General features: G+C 32.1%; 1 long non-coding RNA gene across 2 annotated transcripts in view; it reads left to right on the top strand.

The window, feature by feature from the left end:
- The window catches only part of LOC103104608 (uncharacterized), a 34,153-nt gene extending 20,630 nt beyond the window's left edge, over positions 1-13,523 (top strand). For both annotated transcript variants that reach the window (XR_008914258.1, XR_008914259.1), the window contains one exon: positions 13,233-13,523. This is a non-coding gene — a long non-coding RNA (uncharacterized LOC103104608). The remainder of the gene's footprint in view (positions 1-13,232) is intronic.
- Positions 13,524-25,453: the final 11,930 nt, after the last annotated feature.

The raw sequence follows: 25,453 nt of genomic DNA, 5'->3' as shown, positions 1-25,453 counted from the left end.
ACCTGTTGAAGCCTTCATTGAGTCTTTTAACTTATATGAACCTCAGTTTTCTCATCTGCAAAAAAAAACGGGGGAGTTTGACAGGATGAACTTTAGGTACCTTCTAGCTCTATATCTCTGATGTTCTGATCTCATTTTATTGATTCTTAACAATTGAGCAATTGTTTTTAAATAGCTAACATCTTTGAATCATTATGCTGAACCCATGTTTTTTATTCCATCTTAGTATTCTCTGTGAACTATTTTTCTAACTGTAACAAACTATTTGATCAATTTTAACTTGAAATAAATCAGAAAAAATATCATTCTGATTTAACTATTATAATCTTAAAAATTAAAGCAATAATATTGACTACATTTTCCTTAACTGTTGTTATTGTTAAGGTGATACAGGGCAGGTCCCTCTAGGTAAATAAGAAAAAATCATTAAAACTCTATTGTTTTAATCTTTTAAATTAAAGAAATAATTTTTGCTTCTTTTCCCTTAACTGTTGTTGTTGACATTATACAAGACAAAACTTTTCATGACAAACTGTGGTGTACATACTATTTTTGCCATGTTAGTATGTATTAAAATAATTTATAATAAAGCATTACTATTTCTATAGCACTTTAAGATTCCCAAAGCATTTTTCTAATAACAGCCATAACATGGATATTAGAAAAGAATATAAGCATCATTATTTTTGTTTTACAGATGGAGAAACCAAGATTTTTAGAACTAAAGTAATGTACTCAAAATCACACAGCTAATAATTAAAAGTGATGGTAATGGAATCCAAGCCCTCACATTTATGTGTGTTTTATTTTATAACAATATGAAGGAGTTATTGTCATCATCTCATATCTCCTGATGTAAGTTCTTTTTGAAGGGAGGTAGAGGAGACATAGGATTATAAATTTATAGATTAAAAATTAAGAAATGCCTTAAAAGCAAATATATAATATTAAAAATGACCCAATCACAGCTTAGAGTAGATAATTCACTTATCTAAGGTATCACAGTTAATATGTGATTTGAATTTGGATTTGAGCTCATGTTCTCTGGTTCCAAATTCAGTGATCTCCATAGAATACAAATAAATACCTTTCATGTAGACATAGAGGTAGAGAAGAGCTTGGTATTATGAAACAGAATTTCTTTATCTTAGCATAATCAAATATTTTGGAGTGATCCATTCTTTAACTCAATCAGTCAGGAACTTGCAGATTCTTTTGATAATAGTTCACATCCTTAGAAATTCAATCATTCAGGAGCTTGTGGATTTTTAATAAGAGTTTATACTCTTAGAGGACCGAAGGCAGATCCCACAGATACTGCCCCTTGCACAGTGCTAGGCAATTTGGAAGCTGTAGTTGGTTCCCATGAAGTGGGAAAGAGACAGGAAGTGATGTGGGAAAAGGACTATAAAAGGCAAGACATATAAGAAGACTCATTCATTCATTCCTTTGCTCTTCAAGGAGGAGACTCTCCTTGGTAAGGAGGATTCTGCATGATTCTCCATTGGAGGCTTTCTGGGTAGATGACCAGAACTGAAGGAAGAGGCTAAAATTGGTGAGGCCCATATTGAAAAGGTTATCAAACTTCCATGTGGAATTTGGGACCTGAGGAAGCTTTTGTTGGATTAAGCTGAATTGCTTTGGATAGGCAATTATAGAATATTTAACTAGGAAATGTTTTCTACTTTGCTCTTACATTTCTCTCTTTGCTGTATTTATATTATGTTAAATTATTGAGCTAATAACAGATAGTTTTGACTTAAGAAGATAATTATTTAATCTTACTTTTATAACCCTCAAATTTAGTCAAACCTAATTTTAAATATTACAGTATGATAAACAGGTTAGCCTTCAAGAATGGAAGCATTGGAATTCAGGTTCTGCCTAACATCTTGACAATCTGTATAATAATTGCTTCATCACCTGTGTCCTCGGGCAAGTCTTCAACTTTATACATTTTAAATGAGCTGCCTATCTGCTTTGGTATAGGCATTTCCATTCTAATAGTTTCTTAGCTGAAATCATTGGTCAGGACCAGAACTGGTAAATGAAGACCTGAATAGGAGCAAAACTTCATCCTTTAATGTCACATCAGCATAACTAATTGAAAATCTCTGCAATCACAAATACAATGATTGCATGCAATGTTGCGCTGAACACTACTGCATGTAACAAAAAAAGCTTGCATTTTCAAATGCTGGCATTACTTAGCACAATGAATGGCAATTAGCACGTGTTTAATAAATACTGGCTGACTGGCTGAAGATATTAGTTAAAAATTGCTTGTTATTTATTTTGTCTACTGTTTATATTTAGAGGCAATATATACAATGGACAATGGATAAAGAGTCAAGAATTCAGACTGAAATGATGCAGTATGATGCAGTAAAAAAAATGTCAGCTGACTGTTGAGAGTCATTTAACTATTCTTTAATAAAATGAGAGAACTGTACTCTTTGATTCCTTCCAGATACTTTCTGTGTGTGATATAGTAGTTACTCAGATAATTATATGGATCTAAGATCTCATCACTGTAAATACTCCTCCTAAGGTCACCATCTCTCCTTAACTTGATATATTTATACATTTCCTCTATGTTCCTTTGCACAATTCTTCTGTAGGAAATGTACTCAACCTTGTAGAGATTGTGTTTTTATGTCCCTTTAATTTATGATTGCTGTCATTATCATTACTAGCACCACTACTAATTTCTCTACATTGTGGCCCTCTGGATATCTTGTTCATCTTCATCTTTTCTATGTGACTACTCCAATTATTATATATTCCTTAAAGAGATCTTTTACTCTACTTTTCATTTGCACATCTTCACCAGTAATACATTCTAGCTTTTTGGTTTCACTAGGGATTTTTTTTCTCTTAGCCTTCAGATAACCTGCAATTTGAATCCTCTGAGATCACAGTATAGATGATCCACAATAATATAGTTAGAGAATAGCAGTGTAAAAGAAATAGGTTTTTGAAGCAATAAACAACTTAGGATCATTGAACTCATTGTACTAACTACAGACCCACTGAGCCTACTTTCCTATCTCTATAAAATCTCTTTCAATGAACTATGCACCACATTCATCAGCTGTGAAAACATGAGAAGAGACCAAGTATTTTTTCCAGACAGTTTTCTACAAGAGAACTCATATTAAAAATCACAAAAATAGAAAGCACAATGTTCTACTGAGTGTTACTCTTTGTTGGTTTTGAAATAATATTTGTATCAAAGGAACAAAATGGAAACTTCAAAGCTCTTCTCAATTTGTCACTTATATGTATTTTAGGATGATACAAGTTACTGTGATCACTGTAACAATGTGGATATCTATTCAAAATTCCTTTTGTATTAATATAAAGAGAGGTATAAATCTTGATTAGTTGTACTCAACGAAGGTAATGTCACCACTGTAATTATATTATTTCATATAATTACTCTATTCCCTTAAGTATTGGGATTCTATTACAGAAATCCTAAATAATACATAAAATATGCACATATATGCACTTGCATATTTTCCTATAATCTCAGCCAGGTCATGGGCAGTTGTTTTATTGGCAAAAGAAAATTCTGGTCCATCCTATCCTAATTATGATTGCTATCATTTCATGAGCTGAGCAAAGTCTGAAAATTTTTCATGAATTATCCTTAAATGTTTTACTTTGATAATAGATACAATGATGAATCTCTCAGCATTTAAATGTAGAGATGTATGATATCCTGAGTTAATTCTCTATACTTAAATAACTGAATATTTCTAATGAGTATAGCAGGTTAATGAGTTAGAACAATTAGATACCTTCTCCATCTCAAAAAGAAAGCAGTCTTGATCCTAGAGCAAACCAGATATGCTATGTAACTGAAGTATAGGATTAATATTCTTGGAAACGACCTCTATGCCAATAGGCTTATGATTCTTGAAGAAAATCTCATTCTGTTAACTTTCAGTTCAGATATTATCAGGTTAATCTTGTCAGAACAATTCACTGTAGTCTATTTGTGATATTTTTTGAGAAATATATTTCTCTATCCAGGTCAGGATCTGCTTATCCATATCTAAATGATCCTCAAGATCTTGGTGATCATTTTCCTCATCTCTGCATACATGAATATAGAAGGTAAAACTCTTTCTAGACTCTCTGTTTCATAATTTCAACTGAATTTTAGATATCTTACTGAATATCCTAAAAACATCTTAGATTTAGCATGTCATAAATTACATTCATTTGATTGCCCCATAAACCTGCTATCTTCCCAACCTCACTAAAACTGGTGAGAATACAAGTCTTTTCATGATCAGTTTCTTTTTGTTGATTTCTTTCTGCACTGATCATAGTGTCTGCTATAAGTTAAGTGCTTAATAAATGCTTGTGACCTTGGCCTGACTTCTCCTTCTGCAGTAGTGAGGGGTATAAAAAATTGTATTTTGAGATATATCAAATTTTAACATACTTTTATTATTTCCATCTCTCTATTTATTAATTCTCTAAGCTTCTAAATAATCAGAAGACATTTGGTTAGCTGCAGAAAACAGAAGCAATTCAATATAAAACATTTATCAATGTTTTTAATTTTTTCAATTTTTAAAAAATTTTATCATTAAAAAAAAACATTTAGCAAGTTCTGGGTACTACACTAAGCTCGGGATAAAAATGAAAGAAAAAAAAAGAAATTGTCTCAGCCCTTAAAGAGCTATGACCTAAAAACAGAAAACTGAAAAGTGGGATGAGAAATCACTAGGGAGTATATATCCCCAGAAAGTAAAGGATCCATAAAGGTCATCTAGTCATTTTAAATCTCTTTCCATGCTTTGTTTCTCTCTTAGAGGCAGTTATGTGACACAAGGAATAGTGTGCTGGTCTGGATTCAAGAACAACTAAAATCAAATCCAGACTCGGATACTTACTACCTGTGTCATCCTAGGCAAGTCCCTAACCTTCTGTCTGACTTAAATGAGTTTCCTCAACTGTAAAACAGATAATACTTGTACTTGCCTCACAGAGCTATTATAAGGATCAAACAAGATAATATTTACAAATCATTTAGCACAATTCTTGAAACATAGTAAATGATTAATTAATGTTTATTTCATTCTTCATTTCTTTCTTGCTCATCTTCCTAATCTTGTAAATACCTGATTTTTCTTCTCTTAATCCACTCTTCAAATACCACATATCTCCATCAGTCATGAATCCCTTTATTTGCATATCTATCCTACTATAATAAGTTTTGAGATTTCAAGTTAAGGACTCAGATCTAGTCCAACAGTCTTATTTTGCAAATGAAGAAAATTAGGTCCCTAGAATAAGTCTGATTCCATACCCAGTGTTCTTCTCACTATACCATTAAACTCCACTAATTAATTAATAATTAATTAATAGTTTCTTGACTATCAATTAATGTACTTCATATCTCTCAATCTCATTATTTTATTTCTTCCCTTATGAAGTAAACTAAATGGTGTACAAAATATGATTAAGGAACAGACATCTAATCAAGGATCAAGACTGACCACATAAAAAAATAGGAACCCTATAACAGTTCTGAGTCAGATCAAAATATCAATGTGTTTTGTGTTCTAGTTTATTTTAAGTCCCTTTAAAACTGATTATAATCTTGTCTAACAGTTTTAGCTTGTAGGCCTCTATAAGTATATGATAAAAAAATAGCTAAAATGGCAAAATGCAGTATAAGAAGTTATCCATTCTATATTCCTCATGAACAAAATATGTAAGGTATTATATACAAAGGGTAATATACAAAAGGTAAATTTCATTTGTTGGATTTTGATTTTCTTTGTCCTAACCACTGAATTCTTACAAGTCTTCCCACTGTGTTTATAGTCCACTGTCTCTAACAGTGATACATTGAGTAAATTTCAATTTAGATGCATCTACATTGGAATTTTTGGTATTATGGCCCAAATCATTTGAAGAAGGATAAGAAAGCATTTATTTCCTATCTTGCACAAAGACTCATGGCAATCAAATGATTCCTTCACATTAACTATATTTTAAGGAGATAGAAATTTGTCTTGCCTAGGCAAGCATCTGCTATTTCTTTAACCTCAAGCATTGCAAAGTCTGAACAATTCTAGACTATGCACAACTGAAAATTCATTATTAAAAGAGTCCTGAAGTTTTTATTACAATTCTGATTTGGGTTTTGGAATGGATTTTCAAGTTGAGAAATTTTAAGAAAATGTAAAGGCTTTGCAGAAAAGAGGCATTTTATTTTATTGCTCCCATCTCTTGGCAGAAGTTGAAAACTAAGTGCCTAACACCTGGTTACCAGCTATAAGCACTATTACAATTCTTGCTTCTATGGAAATAAATTCTAGATCAGTACAATCAAAGTAAAATGGGAGCTTTATAGCTTTGACTTGCTTTCCCTGATAAAATAGCTCTTTCCAGGGCAAAAGAACAAACATAAACAACCAGATGAGAAAATGAAAAAAAAATCCAACTTGAATGTTTATATTTTTTTAAGAAGCTGAATAAAACTTTTTAAACTTTTAATTTCATTAGGCATGAAAATGATCTTTGGCTAACATTTATTTAGTAGACAGATTTCTTCCAACAAGATTAATTAACACCATTCCTTATGCATATCATACATTGTTAATATTTAATAAGAAGTTTTCTTGTTAAATGTCCTGGAGCAAGAGCATGATCAATATTTCATTTCATATTGCTTTACGGAAGAAACAACATTTGATAATTGGGCTGCCTAACAGACATTAGAACACCAGGACATTCTTGGATTATGAATAAATGGTCCACCTATAAAACCCAGTATAAATACCACAGTGCTTTATTCTCAAGAACAAATGCATGTTAGTGACTTACAAAAGAGGTAGTATAAATATTGCCCCCATTTTTCAGATGAGAGGATTGATGCTCAGAGACTTTTTTTGGTCTGAAAGTATCATATTCAGGACTTGAAACAAATATTCTGACCATATAATCGATTATCTTTCTATTATATCACATTCTACCATTCTAAAAACATACTTTAAAATTTACAAAAGACTTTCTTCCTAGCAAAGCTATAATTTAAGTTGTAGAAGCATTATGCTAATTTTACATATAGTGAAATGGAAGCTTATAGAAGTTAAGAAATTTGTCCAGTGTTATAGAATGAATAAGTAGTGCTGAGAATCCAACCTAGGACATTTTTATCTAAGACTAGTGTTATTTCCCCTAAACTGTTCAAATCAGGTCAAGATATTTGCATATCACAAAACATTTTAATCCTTAGAAATCTGATGATGTAGCAAAATATATGCATCTCATATATTAAATATAAATGATCAGGTAGAAGTATAAGGTCTTCCAAAAGTTTCAGTAGCTATGAAAGTTAAAAATGCCCCAGGAACTTTGAAAGTTGTCAAAATATTTGAATAATACAAGGAAATGGGTACAAATAATTTATATTGTGATTTAATATTTCCAAGACCCTTTCCTCCAAACTAATAGGAATATGCATTATTTTCCTTTTTTCTTTTTTCTTTTTTTTCATTTCAGGAAACTAACTACCATGGATATTGAGTGATATATTTTTAGGGTAATTATAGAGCCATCTATCTGTGTAGTATTTCTCCCCATCTCACTGCTGCCTCTAAGTGCTTAAATATAAAAGTGAAAAGATTCTCAGAGCATAAGAGAAAAGCTCTCTCAATGTAAAACTTCTCCCTTTAATTTCTGGATGTACATTTTCTTTTAAAGGGGACTTCAGAACTGCATAGCATAGTGCATTCTAATTTTGAATAGGTATTTAAAATTTAAAAATTGTTTTTATATTGAGAAGAAACTATATGACAAAGTTTTAGTTTTATTTATCTGTGTTGTCTCTTGCTTTTTTGTATAACCTCTAATTTTCCCATTGTCCTCTAAAAATGTGACAGCTGGATGTATTTCATTTAATTTGGCATCACTAAGATGAAAACTAAAGGAAATAAAGGAAGAGGAGAGGAGAGAAAAGGAAAGGAGGGGAAGCACAGATGTATTAGATGAAGATTCATTTTCTTCTCTGAAAAGTATGGCATGAATCTAAATAATAGAGACAGATAATAGAACCTTGTTAGCCAGTTCTTCCAATAATATTGTTGTCAGGAAAGGAGTTTATAACATTCTAGGAATAGTTCTATATCATTGGAGAAAGATGAATGGAAGGGTCAAAATAATAGGAGGTACTTTCGGTAAAAAATTTTTAACTTTTAACTAAATGATAGAACTCCTACAATTTTACTTTATTGTTTTGTTTTGTTTTCATTTTTGAGGAGTGTATGGAAGGAATAATTGTATGAGCACCAAAAAAGAGATGTTACTTTAGGCTCTAATGATATCATTGTTAAAAAAAATGAACACAAAATCAATGATAGGCTTCCAGAATGCACTTCAAGAGGTCTCTCTTGACTTGCCATAATTGTAAAGGGTCCTGACTGTTAGCTTATGATCATTTATCTCTGGCCAGTCTCTTTTTTCCTCTCATATTTTATGTTTTTTATTTTAAGATTCTAAAAACCTGAAGGAATTCCATGTGAGCTGGAAACACCTCCAGGAATTGATGTAGAGTGAAAGGACCAGAACCAGGAGAATATCATACACAGAGACTGATACACTGTGGCACAATCAAATGTAACTGACTTTTCTACCAGCAACAATGCATTTTTTTTTACTGAGGAGGGATTTAGAACATTTTCATGTGATTATAGTTTTGATTTCTTCAACTGAGAACTGCCTATTCATATCTCTTTACTATTTGGCAATTGTGGAATGGCTTGGTTTTTTTAATTTTTTGTTTGTTTGTAAATTTTATTTAATTCCTTATATATTAGGGAAATTAAAGTCTGGTCAGAGGGATTTTTCCCAGTTTGTTGTTTTCCTTCTAATTTTGGTTACATTGATTTTGTTTGTAAAAAACTAATTGATGTAATCAAAATCATTCATCTTACATTTTGTAATGTTCCCTATTTCTTGCTTGGTCTTAAATTCCTTCTTTTCTCATAGATCTGATGGTTATACTATTCTATGTTCTCCTAATTTATTCATGATTTCATTCCCTATATTTAAGTCATTTACCCATTTTGAATTCATCTTGGTATAGGAGTTAATAATGTTAATCCTAAACTTCTCTTAAGAATGTTAACAGAAAGAATGATCTTGTCACTCTGTGTAATAATGATTTTTATTTAATGAGACAATTTCCCCACAAGGTCTTTTACAAGTGATTACAAAAGTACTAAACAAATTTGTTGCATCCAAAATGAATGGTAATGTACTGACTCTTATAGAAAACAGAAATTCCAAAATTAAATCCTACCTTCAAGAATTTTAAAGTCTAATTAGGAAGAAACATCATGAAAAAATATCTCAGCATGTAATTGCAATCCATGAAGATACTTGCCAAATAAATAAATAAACACATTTCTTATTTTTCTAGACCTGAAAAATTCTGCTAGGTGTAATCCTTTCTAAACAACGATTGAAAAATTTTCAAAGTTAATGGACAATAAAACAGACACAGTCACAATGAAGCAAACAAAGATGGAAGAAAAAATACTGCCTGAAATAGATTTTCTTTGTTTCTCTGTTCTTTTTCTTTTTTGTCTCTCCCTGTATCTTTCCATCTGCCACATACACATAGCTCACATACTCAGACTTGGCTTCTTTTCTTGTCCCAAAGCCATTCATTTCAATCCTTCTTTAAATCCTTTCTTAGCATTATTTCCTCCTTCACCCATCTTTGCAAAGCCATTGCTGATCATCAGAGAATTAAAAAGTACTTCTTTTGAGTCATTCCTCTTATAAACTGAATTCTAAAATATTTTGGCCATATGCAAACATATAACCCTCCTCTTATCCCCATACAAAATTAGATGTTTTTACTCCATGCTTCAATGCTATTTTTTATCAATTACATAATCATGGCCTAAACCAATATCAATATATATATATATATATGTGTGTGTGTGTGTGTGTGTGTGTGTGTGTGTGTGTGTGTGTGTATAAAGAAAGAGAGACTTAGAGTCTTTCCACACACAAAAATACATTCCTTTGTTTTAAAATACAGAATTAAACAAAAAGCAAATATGTGGATAAAAGCCTTGCTTTTATAATCACCAGCCACACATGTCCCTAACTCTATAAATATTTCCAGAACTTGGGATAAAAAAATTTCAGTATAGATTTCATTAAGTTGAAAAAAAATAGAATTAAATAGAATCTTGTTTTGATTAAAAATTAATAGGATGGGTGAGTCATTTGTCAAAGAGGTGATTCTTTTATCTACAAATAACCTATAAAAATCTTTATAGGTTATCCTCATCCTCTAACCTCATTCAAGGGGTTAATTGTTTTTGAATTGTGGACATGAGTAAAATATGAGGAGTGATGAAAATGAACTTTACAAATTCATTATTTTAAGTACTATAATAAGTGCAAATTCCCAAACTGTCAGTTCTAAAAGTTCAAAGTAAGATCTGAGTCTTCTATCTCCCTTTAATAGAATAACACTTCTTGCATTTGGAAGTCATTCCAAATATACTGCAATCATTTTTATTCATTAATCTTCAGGGTCATATTAAATAAGTCAGTATTATTATTCCCATTTTAAGAATGTCAAGGAGGCACAGATACATTAAATTACTTGACCAACCTAGGTCACATATCTAGTCAGCATTAGAGGAAGGATTAACTATTAAAGGTTATATTTCTCTTCTAGTTACTAAGATGAAACAAATCTCAAAGCATCTCATAAATGGCAGTATAAACAGAATATAGTAGAAAAGAACTAGAAACTGGAGTTTCAGTGGCATTTATAACACTTACTAATCATATCACTTAGGGCCAATCCTTTCTTTTTCCTGGGGCTCTGTTTTCTCTTAAATGAAATGAGCATATTGGAAAAGATGATTCCTAAGCATTACCTTTTAAAGTAGTAAAAACTAGAAATAGATTTCTTATCGATAATGGCTCTTTATAATAAATTTTAATGTATATTGTTCTCTTTAATATAAATCATACTTTCATCATGGTTTTCTTTTTGACTCACTATTTTTATGAATTTTTAATATTCAATTATATCCACATATTTGTCCATATTTTCATTCTTTATTACAATTATGGCCAATTACTTGGTAAATATAATTTGATCATCATTTTTTTGACCTAATAATGTCACCATGTGTAGGAGAGAATTTGCAAGGCAAGCATGCAAGACAAAGCTGAGGACAGAAGAGCTGTCAATCAAAAGGTAACATTCCATTTGGAATATTCCTTGGAAAGACAGTTGGAGCCAAGCCAGCAGCTGAACTAGGCTGAACTTACTTCTGACCTAAGCGGAGAGACCCTTTTGGTTTCTGGAGCAGGGGGAGAAGCTTTTGGACTAAGTTTTAGCTGTTTGTGGCTGATAGTGAAGACCCTGAAGCTTTTGCTGACTGACTGATATTTGTCTGGATGGTTAAAAGAAGAAAGAAGAAAAATATTTGTCCTCCAAACTCTATGACTGTCCCTGCTAGTGATTGATTACCATTTCCCCAATATCCTCCTAACCCTCATTGTATAGACTAGAGAAAACCGCATCCCTCTTACCTTATCCTCCATCCTTTCCTGTCTTCCTCAAATAAACCCCTTACATGAGAATTCAAGAGAAAAGAGTTTCTTCTCTAAATCTCATAGTTCACTCTGAGTGACTTGAAGAAGGGGGAGGGAGAGGTAGGAAAATGGGAGGTGAAGGGTGGAGGGTAGGAAAAATCTTGATCCATTAGCCATCTAGTAATAATCAATACAAACCCTCTAGTATCCCTCTATCACAACAGACACCGGGAGTATCACTTTATTACAACCAGGAATAGGATTATTTGGCTTTGTAATTTTCTTATTGCTTACTTGTCTTCAATAATTATCATGTTCTTCAATTCACAGATAATTTAAATCTTTTTAAGCCCATTGGCCATTTTTATTTATTTATTTTTTATAGAAAATTTCCACTTAAGTTTTCCAAAGTTATATGATCCATATGGTCTCCCTTTCTTATTCCCTCCCCCACCACTTACAGAGCTGACAAGCAATTTAGTCTGGGTTATATATGTATTATCACACAAAGTATTTTTCCTTATTATTCATTTTTATAAGTGAATAATCTTATAAAACTAAAAACCCCCAAATATACCCAAATAAATAAGTTATAAATCATATGATTTTATCTTCTTTTCTATTCCAACAGTTCTTTCCCTGGATGTGGATAACATTCTTTTTCATTAGTCCCTTAGAATTGCCCTGGATTATTATAATGCTATTAGTAAAAATGATAGCAAAATGTAAAAGCAAACTCTATCACATTAGATCATTCCATAATATTATAATTACTCTGTATAATGTGCTCGTGGCCCTGCTTATTTCACTCTGCATCAGTTCACATAAGCTTTTTTAGCTTTTTCTGAAATCATCTTGTTCATCATTCCTTACAGCACAATACTATTCCATCATCATCATATACTACAAGTTCAGTCACAGCTATTTTAAAGGAATAATTTAATTAATTAAAGCTATATCAAAGAACCAATAAATCTACTTCACTTTGCACATATAAATTGTAGTATATACCAAGATGCTCAAATTAAACAAATGCAGGTTCCACTGTTTAAAAATAAGACAATGAATTGATTATTGATTATAAACTGATTTGATACTCTTCTTGTTGTGCTTACAAAGTATCTTCAGTTTATATCGTGAAGTGAGGCTCATAAGTGAACTTCTCTTCAGGGCCAGATGCAAGGACACTAAGGAGACTCTTGTTAAATAAAAATAAACTATTTACTGAAAATATAAAGATAAAAAAGGATTTCTAATTTAAGGGATTTTACCTCCACCCAAATAAAACTCTTTGGTTCAAAAGGAACCATTTCTCCTGTTTCCACAGGCTACACTGATCCCTCCTGATCTGACTAACCCAAATTTTCTCTATTTCTATAATAAACTAAACACTATTATCCTTATAATTTTTAACTTTTGTCTCCAAATTATAAAAATAACAAAGCCTAGCTGGCTGAGCCTCAGCAAGAACCAAGTTAGGATTCTGAGCCTTAGCAGACACAGAGTCCAAACCAAAGACAAGGTCTTTCTTTGGTCTTCTCAGATATAAAAACAATTTATTAGAAAGCAATAGAAAAGGAAAATCACTTAGCTCTTTCAGATTTTTTCCTCCTTTCCTTCTATTGCAGACAGTGAGAAGAGAGAAAAAAGAAGATGTCACCTGCTCCCAACACCATGAGAAAGAGCCACTGCCCACTACCTCCCAGAGAGTAATTGTCAACTCTCTCAGAGTAACAGCCACCCCAGAGAGTAACTGCCACTCCCAGAGACCAACCGCAACAGAAAAAAAAAATATTATACTGTCAACATTTGAAACTGATATTGTCTCATATGAACTTTAAACTCCAATTTTTTCTCAAGCCAGCTTCTCTACTTCTTATCTCTAAACTAATATAATAAAACTTAATTTCTAATATCAACCTTATAACTGTCAATTATTATAATATCTGCAATTATCATTCTTTTTGGTTATCTGCTGATTACTTTGAAACTTGTGACTTTTGACATAACATGAGCACCAAGCATATATTAAATATTAATACAATTCAATTTATTTTTAAGATAAAAAATAGAAGTAGAATTTTTAATACTTTAGCACAGAACTATGAAGAGAGAATTGAACTTTCTTTGTTTGTGTTTAATGTAATCAATCAGCAACCTTTTAATTTAATCAATCAAGAATTTGAAATGCCTCTACTTAGTACTTGGTAGGTCACTAGGTAAAAGAGCTCACAAGTCATTTACTAGGAAGGACACAAACACTGCCCCACCTTGGGCAATGCAAGGCAAATTGAAAGACTGTGATTGGTTCCTGTGAATAGAGGGAGAGACAACAAGTGATGTGGAAAAGGGAGAATAAAAAGTGAGATCCAGAAAAGGAGATTCATTCATTCCTGGTCTTTTGGGGGAGAACTTTCTTGTGGGTTTGTTATGGTTTGGAGATTCCTGAATTGGAGAGTCTTGCTGGATAAATGACTAGAGTTGAAGGAAAAAGATCTGCAGTGTTGGAACCCTTGCTGAAGACACCAGGACTTGAGGATCAGGACTTGAGGGAGCCCTTGCTCGGTGGTGAGCCAAATTTCTTTGGTCAGCAATTATAAGGTATCTAGATAGGCAGTATTTTCAACATCTTTCCTACATTTCTCTTCTTTTACTATATTTACATTATATTAAATTGTTAAAAGCTACTAACATATATTTTGATTTGAGGGCTAATTATTTTATAAACAATGACCACAATTCAATTATTTTAATATATTTAGTCAAACCAATTCAAAATCTTACACTATGCAACTAATTCTTTTTGCACATGTATTGAAAGATCTAAACCAAAGGTGTGTTGAGAATTTTTTTTTAAAAAAACAGCTTTCCAAAGGGGAAAAAAAATATGTACTTTAATTCTTAGATGTAAATGCTCACAGTGAAATTTTAACAGCCAGCTCTCAGAAGTGTTTAAGTTTATGAATATACCATATAATGCAGGACAGAGGCCCTTCTGCCCAGGCAAGAAAAATTCTGATTCATTTCTTTCTTATTTTTCTAGATCTGACCAATTAGCAGAAACGATGAGAAAATCTTGATCCCTACAGTTCTATGTTTTATATTATTTTTTTTAATCTCTCATCATTACATTCCATGGAAAACCTCTATATTATATATTTATAGTCTCCAACTTCACTCCCACCCCCTTAATGTGAGAAAAGTAGAGTGACTATGCATATCTATTGTCTTTGGCACACAAAAGAAGTTGAATGACCTTTAAGGAGTCTACAGTCTAACTGAGGAACAAAACACACACCTAAAAGAGGTTTAAGATCCTGTACAGAGATAAAGAGTAGTCAATACAGTATCACAGATCTAGAGATTGAAAAGATCTTAAAAGCCAGTTAGCACAACTCCCTCATTTTACAGATGAGATAACAGAGACTCAAAGAGGTTCAATGGCTTACCTAAAGTTATACAGGTGACAGCTTACCCGACTATAAAATATATACACAGCTATAGATCAACAAATGCACATTAAATTAACAAATAAATGTCAAGAAGACAAAGAACAAGACAACTAAACCTGTTTGTTCTATTTAATATACTAATGGCTCATATTGATTTGCCTAACTCTTTCAGGCTTTCAATACACTTTTTACATGTTGCCTTATTTTATTCTTCACAAAACCTTTTGTGATATCTTTTCCTTCTTAACAGAGATATTTAGAAAGGATAGTATTTTTTTTCTACCTCATACTATGTCTAATAAGTTTTGGTGTGTTTCATTATTAATTTCCTTAATCTAAATTTCTATTGTACTTTTGATTTTCTCTTAGGCTTATTCATACTATTCAATTCCAGGTGTTTTTTTTTTTTATTTTTAAGTCACTAATTAAATTTGTCATTTCCTATTTTGTAATTTTTATTACTTTTTTCTATAATGGTATTTTTGATGCCCACTTTTCTGAATTCATTTAGACATTTTTTTGACCTAACACAATTAGTTTTTAAGTTATTGGGAACATCTGAAATAGAAAAAAATATTATTCTGCAATTCTTTCAAACCATATTACAACATGACAGTATTAATGTAGTGTAATGTAAAGAGCACTAAAGCTTGGACTTTGTACCATTTCTGACCCATAGTGCTCATATCATTTTAGTTGAAATGAGAGAATTGGACAAGAAGTTTTTCAAGCAGCACTTTTGGGGGTAGCCAAAAGTTGTAGTCCATCAGTTTGGAAATGGAAGAACTAAATTTGTGGAATAACAATAACTATAGTAATAACAACTAACATTAACAAAATATTTTACTACTTAAAAAGTACTTACCACATAGTATCTCATTGGATCTTCATAATAACACTGTGGTATTGTTATTTTTATTATCCTTACTTTACAAATAAGAAAAGATAGCCTAAAAGAAATTGCGTGACTTGCCCAGGTTGCACAGCCAACAATTGTCTGTGATAGAATTTGAAGTCAGGACTTCCAAAGACCAAGTTCAATAATAATCTATCGACTATATCTCCTATCTACCACTAGTATAAAAATCTTATTTTGATATAAAAATGATGGAATAAGGAAAATATAAGGAATGAGAACTGAAAGAAATTAGGAACAGTTTTATGACCTCATGCAGAACAAAGAAAAATAGCATATATGCCATGATCAAAATAATATAAATAAAAACAATAATAAAATGAAGCTGAATTCAGATTAAATTTGATGACCAATATTGGTACTGGAGGAAAAAAAATGATTGTTCAAACCTTTTTGGGAGAGAGTGTGACAAAAGGTTTCAAATGTTGTATATGGTAACAGATGTTGCCTCTAGGTTGGCTGGTTTTGCTTGGGTGTTTTTCTTATATTTTAAGAAAGGATTCTAAATAGATGAAGATAACAAAGAAATTATTACAGTTTAAACAAACAAAAAAAAACATCATTAATGAGCCTCACACATAACATAAAATTCTGTGATTTTGAAAATAAATCAATGAATTTTAGTAATTATTGTTCTTATCTTTATGTTGACATCTTCATCGAAGACTGGCAGAGAAGGTTTTTGTAGAAAAAATGTGAACTGGAATTTGAAAACAATTATCTCTATAATTCAGAATAAAATAAAATAAGCATCCTAACACCACAACCTCTCCTTCCCTAATCTACTGAATAAAAATTATTTTGTAAAATTAAGTCATATTGAATAAATATGATTAGTTATATCACCCCCCTCCCATTTTGGTTGTTTTAGGAATAATAATTAAACCTATTTGAACCTTACATTGAACCTTAAAATATTTTCCCTGAAAACTACTGACTTCTCCTCAGTAGTATATAGAATGTTCATTCAGAACATTCTTAATATTTTTTCCTCTCTATAAGAACTTGTGTCTAACCTTTTCACAGAGAAAACCACAGTAAAATTACAGTATACTAATCAAGAAAATGGATTGTGTCTTTCCCAACCTATCAATCACTTGATGAGAAAAACAAAAAGAAGATTAAATTACAGGCTGCTCAAATGTATTATCGTGGAAGTGAATACATTTTACATTTCCTTAGAGCCCATTATGCACTGTTTTGGCTTTGATTAGCCAGGAAAGTTTCATGATATATAAAATAACAATACATTCTTTGAAAGACAACAAACACACACACACACACACATCTGGGCTGGTGGTTTTTTCAGTCAGCATAAACAGCTCTTAAAGAGAATTCCATTTCAATTCTGATCAGTATCTTTTCTACAGATTGTGTCATCTAAATTTTACTGAATCTGGATCTGACTCACTATCCAATTGGTCTGAGATATAGTTGAAACCCTCTTGATACAGTTAAACAACTGAATCACCCAATGCAAAGGATATCTATAATGCTGTGAAAAATAAGAATGTGTTAGACAACTAAATACATTTATTTTCCTGTAAAGGAGGACTACCTAAAAAAGGCAATGCCTTAACAAACAGGAATATGATCGTAGAAAATAATAGGAGGATATCACAGCATTGAGAAATGAGATGAGCACAAGAGATGAAGTCAAAATATCAAAGTTTCAGGCCTGGCTTTGTCACTACTCTGAGTGTTTTGGGGAGAACCACTTAAAGTCTATGGTTTTCAGTTTCTTCATCTGTAAAAATGAGAGGAGTAGACTAGATAGCATTTTTAGGGACCATCCTAGTTCCATTGTAGGATCCTGTGTTTATACTGGCACTTCACCTGGAACTAATCCAGAATTAATCTTTTATTACAGTCCTTCCTGGCAAATCTGAAATTACCATCTATTTTCCCTTGATTCTCCTATGACCATTCCACTTACTTTTCAAAATTATTTCAATCTTTTGATTACTTTAGTAGATGTACTTTGATCTGCACTCAGTTTAATTAAATTCCATTAAGCAACTGACAAAAAAGGTAAGGCAATAATGATAGTCATTGCGATTTGATTACAACATTTATGTTTCTCAATACATATAAAAGACATATCAGAAGGCATTTAAAATCATAAAAGCCAAAGTTCCAAAATTTCAGATGTGATAGTGAATAATATATACTATACCATACCACCTGCTTTCCCCTAATAGGTATATTGCTAGTGAGGGGGAGGGGGAAACCCAGCTGTTAGGGGTTTTTTTTTTTTGTTTCCATAAGAGTTAAATATATTAGATCATAAAACCATAATTCAGTTTTACCAAAGAGTAATAAATTTTATTTATTATTTGAGAAATATTATTTTGGTTATTATTTAGTTTTTAAAACATTCTAAAACTTTAACTTACCATAATAGAATATATATGTATATGTGCATACATATACACACACACACACACACACACACACACACACATATATATATATATATATAAATACATACACACTCCACTTTCAGACTAAAAATTGAATGTAAGAATAGTTTGGATGTCTAACAGATTTTATTAAATAAATATTTCTTCTTTAGCAGTTATCTTCCTTAGACTCTGCTTAGAAGTACCTATTCAGCACAGTCTGAAAAACTTTGGTTTGGGCCACACTGCATTGTGCGTAAGATAGACATTCTGCCAATTTACATATACTATTATTGGTTTAGTAAAATAGGCTAAGTATCCACAAAATACCAGATAAATTCTGCCAGACGATTTACTATTTATTTCACACTTCTCTTGGTCTATGAGTGCACAGCAAGCAATCCGTGACACTCAAAGGCAATCAGAAATTTAAGTCATTACTCATATCTTTGGAAAACAAATATAGCTTCATCTTATTAATTATGTTAACATTTAAAGCATCAAAGACCACCTCCCAATTGAAGGCTAAAAGGACAGAAAGGAAGAAAAAATATCTCAATGTTGAAAATTGTGGTGGCAAATGAAATAGCAGCAAGAAACAGGATACCTTTAAGTAGTCAACATATATATAGTTATAGAAAATGTTTTAGACTTGGTTTGAAGCAATCAAGGCTAGCTAACCATTTTACTCTAGTAGTGAATAAAGATTGATTGTGGCAAAACAAGGTCTTTGTCAGCTTCCACTATTTGGGAAGGTTCAATTGTATGATTCCTGAGAAAGTCTAGAGTAAAAGGAGGATATTGTTTGCTAAGCAGCACTACCATCTACTGGTCAGATTGTACTACTCCACTACATTCCAGAAGATGGAAAGTTCTCCTCTATCCTGCAGGCACAGACCATTTACTCACCAGACCATTTTTGGTATGTATGTTTCAGTTTTGAACACACAGAGTTAAAATAAAATGCACTGCTATAAATTTCAAGACAATTCTGGAGTCACCATTTTTTAATAAATCATTTTTCAAAGTTGCTCTGAACAGGTAAAATTAGGTAACATATGACAGATGTACAAAAATGCATTACTCATAATGCAAAGTCAAATATGTATTCATTCATACAGCAAATGCGTGCTGGACACCCATTAAATGTATAATGCTGTGTGTTAGTGACTGTGAAAGATAGTGAACACAAGAAATCTTCCATCCCTCCCAAATCAAGGTAAAATTGAAAAGTTCACAAATGAAGCCAGTATATGATTAAATTTTCATATGACTTATAAAAGTCAGCACAGCAAAAATTGAGAAATGCTGTAGGATACCTTCTGAGGGAATGAGTTATGTGGAAGAGGAGACCTGGATTGGATTCCGAAGTATATATAGACTTTGGGTGATGGAAGGGACCCTCTCAGGGATAAAGGGAGTTCTGAAAAGCGGGAGAATAAAGCAGATTCTAGGGACAGAAAACAACTTAAAAGAACATGATGGAGTTTGCATGTGTCTATTTAGTTTACTTTAATTTTGCACAGTGGACAAAAATGTTTCTTCCATTCACAGGACTTTTCTTTATTATTGCTTCAAATACCAGCAATGTTTGACAACTTCAAAGATATTAAGTTTAGTATTTATTCTAGTCATGCAATAAAATGGTGCTTTAGCTAGATAAAGGCATTTATTTGAAAGAATGTATTATGGATAGAAGTAATCTTTCTCCCGTACGTCAGTACCTAAAGGATTTGTGATTTTGTCAGAGTGTTTCATTTAAGTAGAACAAAATCTATCCATAATTTAGTTGATGGCATTCCAAAAGTTCCATGATCAATTTTTTTCCACTCTTTGGCCAATCTGATGAAAAACTTCTTCAAATATGTCTTTGCTCATCTTCAGCTGGCAAACAAAGAAATTCACCCCCAGGGCTTTCTGGTTTGGCAAAATTTGCCCCAAGTTCACTTCCATAGTGACCTTCTTGCAGTGGCCAAATCTTAGTGAATGCTTCAGTATGCTTGGCTAATACAAATTTCTATTACTGATAGTTGAGGATCTCCTTCCAAAAGCATGCATAGCATACAATGAAAATGTTTTAGAGAAAGACATGCATGAATATCCTTTTTTCTGTATGTTCCCCCTCATTTGGAGGAGCTTTCTTTGTAAACCCCTACTTTCCATCTTAGAATCAATACTATGTATTGGTTCCAAGGCAGAATAATGGTAAGACTTAGACAATGGGGTTTAGTGACATGGTCATCCAGCTAGGAAGTTTCCTCATCTAAAATTGACCCCAGTACCTTCTAGCTCCATACCTGACTCTCTAGCCACCTCCTGTCCCCAGAGAAGCTTTTTTATTGATTTTGTAGCTGGAACTAGATTAATATTAATAATCCTAATAATATAGTACTCTGAATAAAGTAAATAACATTCTACTTTGGCATACAAACATAGATATACACATTATCTCATTACTGAAATAAAGTTGGGAAATGAGAATTTGCAGACTTGACATTCAATGATTAAGGAACGAAAATAACATTTCACTTTCTCTCCAAGGAGACAGTTTTTTCAGGCACAGGGACAGGACTTTTTAAGTACCCTATCTATTGTGTCCTTAGTCATTCCCCTTGGTAGTGAATTAAATTGGAGCAATTTAGTTTGTGTGTGATCTTTAAAAAAGGTGAAGGATTCTAGAAAGGCTACATGTAGCAGTCAATTTCTTCCTTTTATCCCACCCCCTAGTGCAAGTGGGACAATTATAATGAACCATAATATAAGGCAATAAGAGTATATATTCTTAGTACATTATTGTATGATAAAAGCCAGGAACACCAGATTTTCATATCTACTGGGCACAGAACCACATGCAAATAGAGGCAAATAGAGAGATGCCCAAATCTGATGTGAAATTCTTAAAGCACAAGGTGAATATATATCTCAAAAATAAGGTAAAATTGTTGCTGACATCTTCTGTTTATCTACTAGAATGACTTTAGGTAACCCAGCTTCTCAGCCTTTAACATCCTTATGTATTTTTTATTAAATGACCTTTTGATTTTTATTTCTAATCCTAGTTATTTTTAGGGACATACTTCTTTCCCATATTGACCTTCTGTGAGTGTTATCTCATGTCATTTCATGAAAGCTGAATTTGAAAATTAGGGTAACCTTGAGCTGGGAATAGGGCCAAAAGCAGTTGCAATGAGATAGCATCACATTAAAAAGCTCAAGGCGGTGACATTTAGTTTGAGGTCAGACTCTTGTTTTCTGCATCATAGACCATATACCAAGAGCACAGAAATGTTTTTCACCTATCTATTAATTCTACAGCTGCATCAGGATGGATAAAAGTATCAAGGATAGGATGTTGTTCATTCAAAAGCTTACCAAGCCAGGAGTTTAACCTAGTAGCACAGGAATAACACAGGAGTTAGGAGATATAGTGTCTAATCCTGGCTCTGTGTCTAACAAAACTGGAGTCTTGGTGAGAAATTCAATGTTGCTTCCATTTTTCAATATTTAAAGTGAGGCAAATAAATGCTTTGATGCTACCATTGCTATAGTGTTAAAGAAATATCTTATATGAATCTCAAGGGAAATAGTTTTACCATATCCATTGGCACATTTATTTGAAAGACTGAAACAGACATTATTTCACTATAAAACATTTTGTCCTATAACAAGCTTCATGTCATATCTCAAAGGGCGCTGAGCCTGATATCAGGAAAAAAATACACTTACTATTGGTGTGATCCTGGGCAAGTCTCTTTAACCTCTGTTTGCCTCAGTTTCCTAAACTATAAAGTAGGGATCATTTTTAGCACTAAACATTTAAGGTCTTATAAAGATTGAATGATTTGTAAAGAGCTTGGGTAGGTATGTAATAAATGGGTATTCTTTCTTCCATTCTATTGGCTACCCCAGTATTAATCTGGATTTTTATATATCACTTCTTTAGGATGGTTTTATTGATATGCTTAGAAACAGAAATCATTATTAACATAAGTAAAAATTAATAATAATAAAAGTAATAGTAATAATAATGATAATTATAAATGACAGTTCTATAATGCCTTTTATTTGCAAATAGTTTTATAACCACAATATTAGTTTAACCTCACTATAATCATGTGAGATAGGTGCTTTAGAAAATATATCTCTGAAAGGCTAAATGACCTGAAATTAGTTATCTGAAACAAAATTTAAGCCTGTCTTCCTTGCTAGATATAACACTAAGCATGCAATTTCTTTTTAAAAATTTTTTTTAAACTCTTACTTTCCATCTTAGAATCAATACAGTGTATTGGCTCTAGGCAGAAGAGTGGTAAGAGCTAGGCAATAGGGATTAAGTGACTTGCCCAGGGTCTCACAGATAGAAATCATCTAAGGTCAGATTTGCACCTTGGACTTCCCATCTCCAAGTCTGGTTCTCTATCCACTTAGCCACCCAGCTGTCCCTCCCCATTTCTATTTTTGAAGAGTTTTTGAAATTCTGTATCAAACAGAAATTACCTGTCCATGGTCAAACTACTGTTAAGTGTCTGAGGTTATATTTAAACTAATGTCTCCCTAAATATAAGCCCAGCACACTCTTAACTATATCACCAACTGCCTCAGAAATTTACAGATTTTTTATAAAATGCTTTTTTTGCTCCCTATGTTGAAATGTTTGTTGAAGATTAAGTTTATAAGGAGAGAAAATAAATTAAGTATTAATATCAGTTGATATCTATTTGACTTGAAAAGGAGAAAATAAACACTTTTTAAAGATTATTTTACCATGGGCTCTAACTTATTGGGCAGATTTCTCCCACACTTAAAAATGGGATTTATTTAATGAGCAGAAGAAACCATGCCAGGCTACTACCCATGGACTTACATAAAGTGTGCCCAAAAGGGGTAGAAAGAAACATCTGGAGAAGTTCATAAAGAGAAAAGATGCTTCCCCACCACATGTATACAGAATGAATCTATACATCCTTGCTTTACAAGTGTTTTCCACTGATCCAACCATTCTGGAGAGCAATTTGGAAATATACACAAAGGGCTATAAAACTGTGCATACCCTTTGATCTGGTAATACCATTACTGGGTCTATATCCCAAAGAGATACTAAAAAAGCATAAGGGACCTACGTGTACAAAAATATTTATAGTAGCTCTTTTTGTGGGACAAAAAATTACAAATTGAGGGGATATCCATTAAATGGCTGAACAAATTGTGGTACATGTTGGTAATGAGATGCTATTATGCTATGAGAAATGATAGGGAAGGTGCTGGAAAAACTGCAGGAACTGATGCAAAGTGAAATAAGAAGAACCAGGAGAACACTGTACACAGTAACAACCATATTGGGCAATGATAACCTGTGAAAATTTGGCCACTCTCAGCAATGCAATGATCTGGGACAATCCTGAAAGGTTTAATATAAGGGATGCTATCCATATCCAGAGAAAGAAAAGTTGGAGTCATCTTTCAAATCAATGTATTTTTGGTTTTATCTTGGGGTTTTGGTTATGTATAGATTTGCTTTTACAACAATTGCAGATCTGGAGGTGTATTTTGCATGACACAATAAAAAGGGAATACAAAAGAAAAAGAGAATCAGGTACTTTGGCCATTCAAGTAGTAATAAGTACAATGGTTCATTCTTATTCAAGCATGGGGAAAAGGTGACACGTGAGTTTAAAAGGAGACAAAGTCATACTAGGGAGTAGGAAAAGAAAAGCTGAAAATGAATAACCAGTGGACAAAAGTCCTCAACTGGGCAATAGGGAGACTTTATTTAATCTTAGCTAGTAGAATGAAGTTTGAAATTCATGCTTACATAATATTAATCTGGTATAGTATGCCAGGTTGACTGGGATGAGGGGAAAATAGAGTCTAGGTGGAAAACAAGGAAGCTAATTCAATAACACAGGTATGAGATAGGAATCGGCAACACAAGTGACAAACATAATAGAGTAAGAAACTTACCCTAGTGATATTATTAAGGAAAAACTGAAAGAACTTGTGAATAATTGGCAATGAAGGATAAGGAGAAGTATAATTTTTCAGTTGGAGAATTCTTTACAAATAACTTGACTTATAGTTATAAACTTCATTCTCAAAGAAGATGGTAGACAAGCAATTCATGTTGAATCATCATCAAAAGCGCTTCTTTAAAAGTGTTTTATTGAAATGATTGTTGTACATTTTCTTCTGTATGAAAAAAAGATTATTACAGAGGAGTCATTTTCAAAGGGCTCACCACTATGTATTCAGATAATATGAATGCAGTATTAAAATAAATTCAAGATCATTTTCAAATTTTCTTGAAAATGCTAATTTTTAATGCTCACAATGTAAAATCTAAGTTGTCATATATTTTTTTTATCTTTCAAGATGTTTAATTTGTATTATTTTCCACTTTGGTTTTCATGTCACAACTTCTTTACTGTTCAATAAGTAGTTAAATGGAAACCCTGGCACTAATTCTAAATAGGATATTAACATCACTCTTTATAAATAAGTATGCTAAAGTCACTATATGTTAACATATTTTCTAAATGTTAAAATATTTTCTTTCTGTCTAACCATAGAATGTTAAAGAATGAATGCCATTTTTGAGTGCATATTTTCTATTTGCATTTAATTAGCATGAGCAAGTTATTCAGTACAAAATTTGCAAATCAGATGTGGTCATCTTCCCTGTTCATATAAACATATTACTCTTCTTCACATATTTTCTCTTTATGGACAAACCATCTTTAAAAAAAGAGAGAAATATATTATCCTGGGTAATTACATTATTGAAAACACAAATATTAAAATCTTTTTATTCAAATGTATGGAATAGCATAAATAGAAAATCCAGTTTAATAAATTAATGCTTATAAGCACAGTGTCTAGAACTAAGTAGGCACTTAGTAAATATTTGTTGATTCAATTTTATACTCTTATCTGAATATGTTTTGGGGTAGTGTGGAGCTACTCATTCGAAAAAGCACAAAACAGAAAGTACTCTGGTCTTAGTCTGCTTAATTTTCTTTGAGGAGGTTTAGAATAGATTACAGATAAAATGTACATTGTTACTTATGTTTTCCTGTCTCTGA

This window comes from Monodelphis domestica, chromosome 8, assembly GCF_027887165.1.
Source record: "Monodelphis domestica isolate mMonDom1 chromosome 8, mMonDom1.pri, whole genome shotgun sequence".
In the NCBI taxonomy this organism is placed as follows: domain Eukaryota; kingdom Metazoa; phylum Chordata; class Mammalia; order Didelphimorphia; family Didelphidae; genus Monodelphis; species Monodelphis domestica.
The sequence above is the reverse complement of the archived record's forward strand: the minus strand, read 5'-3'. Positions and strand labels throughout refer to the sequence as shown.